Source organism: Nilaparvata lugens, chromosome 2, assembly GCF_014356525.2.
Source record: "Nilaparvata lugens isolate BPH chromosome 2, ASM1435652v1, whole genome shotgun sequence".
NCBI lineage: Eukaryota > Metazoa > Arthropoda > Insecta > Hemiptera > Delphacidae > Nilaparvata > Nilaparvata lugens.
This window is the reverse complement of record NC_052505.1, coordinates 24,167,687-24,180,372: the sequence shown is the minus strand read 5'-3', so window position 1 is coordinate 24,180,372 and position 12,686 is coordinate 24,167,687.

Sequence of the window (12,686 nt, the reverse complement as noted above, 5' to 3'; positions counted from 1 at the left end):
GACTTCAATACTGACTTACTTGGACCTGATACTCATGACAAAATACAACTGACCACTATGTTTTTTGCGAATGGTATGACCTTGCTGCCTCTCCAAGCTACGCACCATACATCCACCTCTGACACATTGCTTGATCTTATTGCAGTTGCTGATAAGAAGTCAGCTGTGTGCCATGGGCAGATCCCTTTTCCAGGCCTTTCAGCACATGATATGATATTCCTTGTCTATAATATCAAGAGGCCTAAGCCTAAACCTAAAATAATCACTTATAGGGATTATAAGAATATTAACTACCACAGCTTGTTTAATGATGCAATTAACCTTGACTGGCTACACATATTCCATACTAACGATGTTAATGTTATGTTGAACATTTTGAATCACAATATAATCTCTCTTTTTGAAAAACATGTTCCTTTGAAAAATCGTAGAATAACCAGGGATCCTGCTCCATGGCTCACTGATGAGATACGCCAGCTGATGAGGGATCGAGATTATTGGTGCAAAAAAGCAAGAGCGTCAAAAAGCCCTAATGATTTCAATCATTATAAGCGTTTGAGAAACTCTTGCAAGCAAAAAATTAGAAATTCTAAAGCTACATTTTACCGAGACTTGATCTCCTCAAAGCGATCATCAACTTCATCTTTGTGGCGTGCTCTGAGGGAGATTGGGGCTGGCAAGGAGAGGCAGGTACCGACTGTTGCTCACTCGCTGGATGATCTCAATGATTTCTTCACTGACATCCCTGTAAGTTTGGACCAAGCTCGTGCTCACTTTGACTCTCTGCCTGATTGTCATCAAAATGAGGATTTCTACTTCTCCAATGTCACGGAGCAAGAGGTCTTCTTGGCTGTTCATAGAGTAAAGAGTAATGCTGTTGGTGCAGATGGTATCCCAATCAAATTTATCAAAATTATCCTTCCTCTCATCCTTCCTTTCCTCACTCATTTAATCAATACCTCACTTTTAACGTCGGTTTTTCCTGATGGCTGGAAGTCATCTATTGTAATCCCCTTGAACAAGATCCCTAACCCTCTCTCTCCATCTGATTACAGGCCTATTAGCTTATTGTCCGTCTTGTCAAAGGTTCTGGAAATCATTGTTCACTCTCAATTGAGCACATTCGTTCATGGCTCTGGATTGATTGGTGACTTTCAATCGGGGTTCCGTAGTGGTCATAGCACCACCTCTGCACTCCTGAGAGTAACTGACGACATCCGTAGGGCCATGGATAATAGAGAGCTAACAGTTCTAGTCCTAATAGATTTTAGCAAGGCATTCGACAGTATTTTCCATCCTACTCTACTCTACAAACTCAGAAAATTAGGTTTTTCCAACTCCACTGTGGCATGGGTGAGGTCCTATCTTCGGGGTCGGTGTCAGTGTGTGAGAGTTGGGGATGCCTCTTCACGGTGGCGTGAAGTGAACAGAGGAGTTCCTCAGGGTTCGGTATTGGGTCCTCTATTGTTCAGCATTTACATAAATGACGTGACAAGCACTCTACTTACGACCAGACATCACCTGTATGCAGACGATTTACAAATATACCGACACTGCAAGAAAAATGACTTTGGCGTCACAGTTGATGAGGTCAATGCTGACTTGACTCGTTTGGTACAGTGGACTGAGAATAATGGACTAAAAATTAACGAGACAAAATCGAAATCTATAGTGATAGGTTACTCAAGACTTTTAAACACAATTGACATATCTAACGGACCATACATAACATTGAATAACATACAATTGGAATACAGCTCTGACGTGAAAAATTTGGGACTGACAATGACAAGGACTCTTGACTGGACCAGCCACGTGACTCAGACTTGTAACAGGGTCATTGGGGGGATCATGACATTGAAGAGGATCTCTGACTTCATTCCCTTTCCTACAAAGGTTATGCTGGTCAAGACTCTGATTTTCCCAATCTTCAACTACTGTGACATTGTGACTCTTGACATGACAGTTCAACTTTTGCAGAGGATGCAGCGTGCACATAATTATTGTGTTCGCTTTATCTTCAACCTGAGACGTGACGACCATGTGACCGAATACTTTAACAGACTTGAACTCATGAAGCTGCGTGAGAGTAGATCACATCATGCTTTGTGCTTCCTGCATAAGATATTGAAAACCAAAACGCCTAAGTATCTGGCAGTGGAGTACCGTTACTTGGGTGATTTTGGCCGTGGAGGAACGCGGCATGGATCCCATCTGCTGGCTGTCCCAACACATAGGACTGTTATGTTCAATAAGTCGTTCCTTGTGACAGCCTGTAGTTTATGGAATTCTTTGCCTGCTGAGCTGAAGCTAGTTGAGGGACGTCGCCGGTTCGGCGCGGCTGTCTTGCGGTGGATCAGAGGTGGTGGACTCGGCTGGAATGCTCCCTAACCCGTAATTCAAGTCTATATAGTGTATATATGTGTGTGTGTGTGTGTGTGTGTATGTGTGGTTCCTCTCTTTCTTCCTTCTTTCTCTCTTCCTTTTCTTTTCTTTCTTTTCCCTTCTTCCCTTTCTTCTACCGGAATAATCTATGGATTTGGACTGAAAATTCTCAACTGTATTCACTTTTCTCTTCTTCCTTTCTGCATAACCACCTTTAAGTACTCAAATTCGAAAGGAGTTCGAGTTTTCTCTTTTTTTTATTTTTATTATATTTATATATAATTATAATATAATAAAAAATTAAATATAGTTATTATATTTATATATATTTTTTCTTGTAAATTTTCTAAGTTATTGTTTTCTTTTACTTTAGTTCATTGTTTATGATGTTGTTTTAGTTGTAACTTAGAATTGTATGGAGGGTTAAGTGTAAGAGAGGGCCGGCTGCGCCCTAACTTCGCCCTCCTAGGTTTTTAATAAAGGCAGCGATTCAATTCAATTCAATTCAATTCAATTTCACTATTGTCTATAATTTCAAAAATCCTTGAAAGATGCGTAAAGATACAATTAATGCAGTACTTGAACAGATATAACCTTCTATCCACCTCACAATACGGTTTTCAGAAATCAAAAAATTCTTCTGATGCATTATTTGATTTATTTAAATTTATTGCAGATAATATAAAAACAAAGAACAAAGTAATTATTACCTATCTTGATCTAGCAAAAGCATTTGATTCAGTCGACAGGGAGAAGCTCTTGACAAAACTGGAGATGATGGGTATCAAACAACCAGCTTTACAGTGGTTTAGGAGCTACCTGAAAGACAGAGTCCAATATGTTCAGATCAATGATAGTTTGAGTGGCCTGGAGCAAGTTGATTACGGGGTTGTTCAAGGGAGTACTCTTGGGCCTATTCTCTTCCTGATATATGTTAATAATCTACCACTGCTGAGCATCAAAAGTAAATTTTTTTTTATTTGCTGATGATACGGCTGTGGTCTCAACTGGTAATTATGGGACGACGCATACAGGAACGCTACAGCTGACTTGTCTAGAATTAAAGCCTGGTTCGACCACAACTCTCTGACTGTCAATATTAGCAAGACCAAGTACATGCCTATAGTAACCCGTAATCAGCAAGATCCAGGACACAAAGACCTGAAACTCCACTCATGTGGGGACTCTACTTCAATTTCCTGCAACTGTGAAAACTTAGAAAGAGTTAATCAATATAAGTACCTTGGGCGGATAACAATCGATAACACCTTAAGTTGGAGTCCGCACATCCAGTTGGTGAAGCAGCGACTTAGAAGGCTACTGTATGCTTTTTCCCAATTGAGTCAAGTTTTGACTAAGAAGCAGTGTAAGACAGTCTATTACGCATACGTCCAGTCTATTATACAGTATGGCATACTGGTTTGGGGAGGTCTTCCTGCTACCCTCCTTGAACCGCTTGCGGTGTCGCAGAGACAAATTATCAAAACTGTTTTAAATAAGGAATGCCGATATCCAACAGCACAACTTTTTACAGAATTTACAGTTTTAAATGTAAGGCAATTGTACATTAAATCTTTATTGATCTACCTAAAAACTAATAAACTTAAAATTTTATCAGATATTTTACATACCTATCCTACACGGTATAGAGCTAACTTCGGTTTTGCGACGCCGCAGGTGGTTCATGGAGTGGAGCTGAGGACACCTTTTTATTTGGCTCAAATGGTCTATTGTAATTTGCCCGCTGAGATAAGAACTGATATTTATTTATTTATTTATTTGAAAATTTACATATTTGAGGGCACCAGGAACTGAATCCCATTATTGCCCTCATAACACACATTGAGCATAATACAATTTGAAAATACAATACATTAAAATGAAAATAGAATAACTTAACTAATATACTATTGAGTTTTAGAAAAAACAAAATACAACAAAAAATAATAGAAAACCTTGCAAATATGAAACTTATATTATAACAGATAAAAGAAGAAGAACTAAGTATGTAACTAATACTGAAAAATTCAAGAAGAAAAGAAAAAAGAAATAAAGAAAAAAGAATTATGGAAACTTTGCAAATATGAAACTTATAAATAAACACTAATAAATTATGTAATACATAGGAAAGAAAAAAAAGACAAAACTCAACAAACATAAATCTTATTCAAGTCCCGCCTGAACACACTGTCTGAATCAAAAAAATCTAATGCATTATTAAGCCTATTATATAATCGAAGAGACCTAAACAGGGGAGCATTGTAACCACTGACCGTTCTACATCTGATAATATCAAAGGTGGGATGATCTCTGGAATTGAACGCAGGAACATGGAACCTGATCAATGAGAGCAGCGAAGGAGAAGAAAATCGACCCCTTAACAGACCATGCACGAAAATCAATGAGTCTCTCTCCCGTCGTAATCTCAATGATACAAAGTGAAAGGTACTTCTCAAACGGTCTGTAGGAAAACCCAAAGGACAGGATTGGCCGAAGCGCTTGTAATAGAGAAACCTCAAAAACTTATTCTGAACTACCTCAAGACCATATGGATGAATGCAGTGTGGCTGCATTCAAGCGTAGGGTGGAGGGGTGGCTATACCGCCTGGGCTGGGAGTCGTCAGAAAGCCTGCTTCAGTCTGTTTATTGGCACTAAGATCATCTCTATTAATTTGATAGCTTTTCTTATACATACATAGATTTTTTTTCATTTTTGAGAGCTTATAAATTTTCATAACTTACCTTTCTTCTCTTTATATTTACCACATACTTTATTTAATCGTTTATAGATTTACACATCTTCATTACTATATTCTTTTCAATAGTCACTGTGGAATCGGCTGGTTTCTGTTCCTCGGTAATTTTTTATATGAGAAGCTACCATTATTTTTTACAATAAGTATATACAACATATATTCCACTCATGCAATCTCAAGAATTTATTCATATTCCAATTCTCGAATCTGTATAATATATATGTTACTCTTTTCAATCTTTTTCTGTTTATGAAATTTCGTCAATGTACAATGTAATAGGTAATATTTAATTTCATAATTATAATACAAACTATCTTATACTTACCTTCTTCTTGTTAAAGTCGGACATTCTATTACCTATATAATATTATGAATAGACTATTGGCTACCCACTGTAACAGGAACCCACCCCCTACACTCAGACGAATAGTCTTGTAGGGGTATTCCAGTAAAACATGCTCTGTATTACAATGTAATCTGTTTTTTGTATGGAATAAAGAATATTTGAATTTGAATTTGATGTTTTTACAAAATTGATAAACTATCGATGTATTGAATATCGATGATTGGTATCGATTAAATAATAATAAAGGTTATTATCGACTAGTCGTATTTGGATATTATCGATCGACTGATATCGATATAACAAAGGTGTAGAAGCGGTCTGTTTGAATTCACATGAAATTGATAAATTACTTTTATATTTTCAAGGTTTGTAGAAAGTTTATACACCTTGGCTCATTTATCAAAAATATTATTTGAACTTATAAAATAAGATTCAATGAAGGTTCTGAATTAGAGTAGCCTATTCGTAATTGCTTAACATTCCATGATTTCTCTTTTTTATAACCCCTCCTTAGTTGCTTCTTCTTTTTGTAATCTACAGGTAGGTAGCCTACGGTAGAATACTGTACTTTTTGTTTTAGAACTGTTTGATGTATTTCTGCTCCTCTTAATTAGATTTTATTTGCGTAATTTTACTAGTAGAACTTATTCAAAAAAATCCTAGAAATTAGACCATATAAAAGTACGCTTGAAGTCTTGAATATAGAATGTTTTTTTAAAATAAAATATTAAACATAATTAGGCTTTACAATTTGCAATAAATTAAAATAATATAGTACCTGAATTTTTTGTTTTGTGTCAATTTTAATGTTTATCTGAAGACTGAAAAACGGCAATTATAAGGTTATTATAATAAATTGATGGACCTTATGTTTTCAGCAGAAATTTTTGTAGTGCCTATTTTTTATTTGCAAAAAAATATTTTTTTGTTGTTTTATGATCAATAATTAGCTTTAATAACTCTGTATTAGAGGAGGCTATTGTTGAACTCATCATACAACAAACAAAATGTCATACCGCATTATTTGTACTGATGTTTTGTTGAATGGAATTATTATTACAAAAATAGAACACAAGAGACCATTATTTTGTCAACTAAAGTTATTCTACCTGCAAACGGTGTTCTTCTATCCTCTGTAGAAGAGATATGAATTACGAATCAAATAGTATGTTCTCTTTCTTTAAAATAATAATTAAATTTAATTATATTATGCTTATTCATTTTTTATGCCAAGTTCAGTTAATAAATAAATTACTTAATATTATAATGTTTAACTTAGATATGTCTTGTCAATTTTATTTTTTCCGTTCTTACTTTTTGTGGGTTTAGATGTCAACCTCTCCCATAATCCCCTCCAGTCATGACATGGCTCGCTCAGCGAATACCCTTGAGTCCCCCTTCATAGGAATACAGTAGACAGTCACCCACCAAGTGCTGCATCTTCTGCACATCTCCACAGCTGCAGTGGAAAGCAGTAGCTATGCCCCAAGTAGTTTGTGCACTCTCACTTCATCACAGATATCAAATTTAATATTGAAAGTAAATATAAATTGAGGATACAATTCAATATTTTACAGAAGAAGCACTGGTGATCAAAATAAATACTGACGAAAAAAGCCTGCCCAGAAGAACCCGCACCATCCTTGCTCAACTGAGATCGGGCTACTCTGTGATTCTGAACAGTTACATGTCCAGAATCACTGATGGTGTGAGTGATTCATGTCCCGACTGTGGCGGCGGTCCCCACAGCACAGTGCGTCTTTTCAGCTGCCTCTCGAAGCCGACACTACTGACAGCCGCCAGACCCCTGTGGGGTGGCCCGCTTCCTGGGCCTTGAGACGGAGGAGGAGTGAAACAACAGGGTTCCCGAAGTTGCTACAACAAATTACGAGCACAAAGAAGAAATTCCTCTAGGTCGAATAGTTATTTTATTAACAACTGAGACTCATAGTCATATTAATTTATTTCACCGTAAATTTTAAAAATAACTTTTTTCTGTTATTACGAAATGCGAAATACCAACCAACAATGAAATATGGAGCACCTCAATAATACAGTAACTGTAGGCTGTAGCCTACTCAATATGAGAGAAAACTAATAATAATAATGAGGGTGATACCCACATAAGCGCATAGACTTGTGCGTGAGTAATGAGTGAGAGGGATGATGATGAGAGATGACGACTACTTTTTAGGTAGTCGGGACCGACGACTTATCGTCTCCTCCGAAAGACGAGGTGGCCGTATCTATGTGATTGTGCTGTGGTTAAAAACTTTTTCCCCGGTAGAGATCGAACTCGGGTTCTCTAGATTGTTAGACCGGCGTGTTATCACTTACTCCAACGAGCCACTCTAAACTCATGCAAAGCCAACGACAAATTGTGAAATACATAAGCCGTAATGTGTTGAAAATTTCAATAGGAGTTAAATAGAATTTAAAGGAATTTCGATAAAAGTATTTCATCATGGTAGACTAGAAGACTACATCAAAGGCTAAAAATACTTCTAGGAAGTTTCCTTTATAAATAAATAAATTAATAACAATCAAATAATCGGCTTTGTACTTTTCATGGAAATCCTAGGTAGCCTACACCTTTTCAGCAAGCAAAAGTCAGTATCAGCTCAACAATAATAGGATACACATACAATATTGAATTCTATTGTAGTATATCAGTAATCTTTATCACTGCAATACCATTCAACAAGACACAAATATCAGCATAAGTCTTTACGGTAGGGGTGGGGCCGGATGAAGCAAAGTCAAGGAAGTATGTTAACCTTGCAAGTTCACAGAGGCTGTTAGTCAGCGCTAGCGGTCCTGGTTTCAAGTTATATAATTTACAAGTATATATTATCTTCACATAGATATATTCATCCATATTAGATATATAGAATACATAGAAGTTGTATATATATGTGAGAGGTACCGTCCGTCCCTTACTCTCACCGAGCGCCTCACTCCAAGGTCGGCCAGTTCATATTATTGCCGTTTGTTCAACGATTATTCATTATTTGCCGCCCAACCTAATTAATTGGATCAACTACGTCAGGATCGGGTGCTCGACTCTGTAATGAGATTCACTTAAAACAGGCAGTATTGCTTGAATGAGAAACGTATAGATGTTTTTTCAATAAGGAATGTTGAATCTCACTATACCGCTGTGGGAGTCTGGCACTGTCAAACCAGTTTCGATTTCGATCAATCGGTGCTTTGTGTGCTGTCTCCACATTACTTTGTGTGCTTTGTATAGTAGTAGGTCTACTTGCTGACAACTGCCATATAATGTTCATTGCGTGATAGAATGAGAGTTGATGTTCAGATTTAGATTCTTGATGATTTTGATTGCATGAAGTTGTATGCTAACGCATTATTCACACTTTATAGACTTTTAACCGAGAAAACCTTTTGGAAAAGCTACTAAACAGCTAATTGGTGTTACAAATTTTTTAGATAAAAAATGTTCCATTCATTAAGGATAAAAAATGAGGTTCATGAATTATTGTGGTTTTAGAAATTACACCATATAAAAGCTAAATCCAAAGCTATTTAGCTATAACAGCTAAAAGCTCCGTTGACTGTCTATTGAATTTGCTGTCTCAGGCTTCCAATCCACCTTTAACTTGTGATTAATTTGTAAAATTAATAGTTCCGGTACGTTGAGGCATGGGGGAACCTTGGGGGGGGGGGGTGTCCGGGGTCCTCCCCAGAAAAGAAATGAAATTTCAACTCCTTAAAACTCGTTTTAGATTTTCAGATTAAGTTGTGTATTTTTACCATAATTTTTCCATATTTACATTAAAATTATTATTTTGTCACATGAAGCCCTGCCTATAAGAATAATTTATTTTCCATCTCCAATCCAGAATACTAATTGAGATCTCTACAGATTCATTTCATTCATTAATAAGCAGGAGGTAGAATCGCATCCTTATGAGAAAATGTTGTCAAAATTATCATAATACAGCACTAAGCAATCACTATATGCTATCTATTTTCACCTCTTTAAATATTTATGCCTCAGTAAGAATTCCAGATATTTTTATCAGAGCCTATTTCAGCAAGTCTTCTCTTAATAACGGTTGAATACTAAGTTTAAGATATTGTTTTAGTAGGTGGCACTGTAAGTGGACATGTCTAAAGTACTGGTAAAGTTTAGTGTAGCCTATAGGATACTACCACGGTACTGGATGTAAAAAACCGATCTCCCTATAGTCCTAATACATAGCATGACCATCGCGGACTTGAGAGGCATAAACAGGATGTTTGGATGTAGGCTATCCTGTTTCTATGATAATGCTGGTTTCTTCTAAGGAGATTGAATATGCATCAAGCAAAGGATAGAAGAGTCTGCGGTGTTTGGAAAAACCAAATGAAACTCTCTTGTTCTCATTTTAAGCGATCAACAACACATTCCAAGCTCCTTCTGAATTTATTAGCCCAATAAATTTATTGTGATTTGGTTGAATAAAGATATAAAAAATGATTTCTGATTTTGTGCACCTACCTAGTGGACAGTCACATAAGTAATAAAAGTTTCATATTTTATTATGAGGCCAAGTTAATCTTTTAGAATTTTTGTTATCAACATAATAATAATCAGAATGCAGGTATGTTGATTACGTTTGAAGGTCATTCTTACAAGCAATACATGGAAATGTTCAATTGCTCTATTTATAGTTTGATACATTAAAAATTGATTGCGTGCCCACACTCTATTAACGTGATCAGTGATAAATGTTTCTTTCTAGAAGAATCTGTGAAGTAGAATTTATGTATAAAATCATAGGCAGTCCTCAACAACTAGGCGTTCGAGATTGGCAATTTATTATCCCAGTCCCTTATGATCGAGGAGACAATAGACTTCGTCTTCAGTACCTACATTAGATGCATCTTGAAAATTAATATATAAATATTTTTTTCTTGGTTCACTACAACCATACAAGTTGCTACAATAACTACATTTGATTCATGATAAGGAAAAAATTGACATCGTTCTAATACAGCAATGAACATTTGACAAAATAATGAATAATTGATCAGTAGTTATTATTTAGAACCGTATTGATAGTTTGATATAGCAAAACTTTTGAAAACCAACAATTCTTAAATTGTCTGCTATGATTACTTTTTATCACTGTATCAACATCATTAATCATATGTTGGTATTTTATTCCTATGGTTGGTGTGGTCCGGATCATTCCCCAGGGGCAGAAACAGAGTGACCTTGATAACCATTATTACTATCACTGGCCGTTACAAGGTAATCATTACTGGAAGCAGTAATGGATTTTTCGACCAGTTGGAGTAATAAATGATTTGTTGCATACAGGTGAGTCATAAACATTACGTTTCGAAAACGAATTATGTCACATAATATGCTAAACTAAAGATTTTCCGTGTAAAATTTTAATGTTTTTGTACATTCATCTCACAAACTCAATTTAATTAGAATAGAGATATTTATTCAATATAAGATTTTATTTAAAACCAATGGCTACACTGAACGCAGAATGATAAGAAGTGTATAAGTTAATCATTATCAAAGAGAACCCAGAATAAATGCTTTCAACTACAGTACCCTGAAGACTTCAACGACTTCAACCAGAGTATTGAATAAGGTGATTTAAGGGTATAATAGGGAAAACAGCAGGAAGGAACACCAATGAGCGCTACAATACCCAAATTATTTATTCTCCCTATCAGGGATCAAACCAGGTAAGTTATCTCCTGTTTGCCGGTCGGGCATGCTACCACTTGAACAAGCATTAAGAAAAGTCTCTATAATTATTATTCATTTTCATCTAAATAAAAATGTATGATAAACAAATTTTGGAATTGATTATATTCAATACATTCGATTTGATAATAATCACAATATTGGAAGAGATAAGATAAGGATCTTACGGTATATTTTTAAAAGATAAGTTACAGTTAACATGATACGGTACCAGAACACAAGAGTTCAAGTTGAAGTTTAAAAGTAGTGTAAATAAAGAATACAATGATTTGATGTTCCGCATTGTACGATATGAGAGATCTTTGAGAGGATAAGAGAAAAAACGAAAAGAAAAAATACTACTGTAGCACAGTTTCATCATTTGACCTTGCTGCAGCGCCATTCCATCTCAGGTCACTCAACTCTTTCCATTGAGAAGATTCTGTGTTTGCTGGTACATTTAAATTTATCTGGTTGATTTTTACTTTTCTTGCCCTACCTACTAAATAAATATGATACTAATAGTAAAAAATAAACTTTTTAAACTAAAATAACAAATAATAAAAAATGCAAAAATAGGTAAGAATGCATTATTTTTTGTTTAAAATGGGGGATACAGAATAATCAAAATTAGAAAAGACTTGCACCGCAAGGGAGGCAGTAGGAGGGGGCAATGCGCGCGCGGAGGCTGCTACCTGCGCTACTCTACAGAGTTGCAAGTGGCAAAACCCCTTGCCGAGTGCGAAGCGCGAGTCAAAATAAAACAAAGAATAAAAAGTTAATTTAGAAAATTTACTTTTCACAAGAATTGAGATAAAAATGATAATGAATGAAATAAGCAAATCCAAAACAAAATAATCAAATGATAATGAGTAAAAATACATTGTAATAGTAACATATGAAATGTAAATACCCAATGTGTACTCCTATTGGATAAAATTACAAATACAACAACGTAATCCCGATGCAATGCATGAGTACATAGGATATTTTCATAGCAAGGAAAGTAGTATGTGTGCCACACCAGATTTTTAAAATTATCGTTTTATTATTATTCATTTATTTTATTTTTATAAAATAAATATAATTTTTAAAACAATTGTTCTACTTCCATCATTCATTGATATTATAATCAAACAATGCAACACAAATTATATTGTCAATCACAATAATTAGTACCTAATCCACAGCTTTGTATATTGTAGGCCTACATGTATGGCCGATTACTACAGTCAGATTCACTTTCAATTGGCATCATATTCTTTATAAATAACATTAACTCTACCCATTCAAGCAATGCTGACATTTTGAAGTGAATCTTACTATAGTGCTACTGTATGATTCAACCACACCCTACTAATTGAACATCAATACTTTTTACTGTAAACAGATAATTATATTGTCGTGGCCTATTTGAAGAACGATCTCGTAATATCTTATCACAACCAATCATACTTGTATAACCATTCCACATATTGCAGTC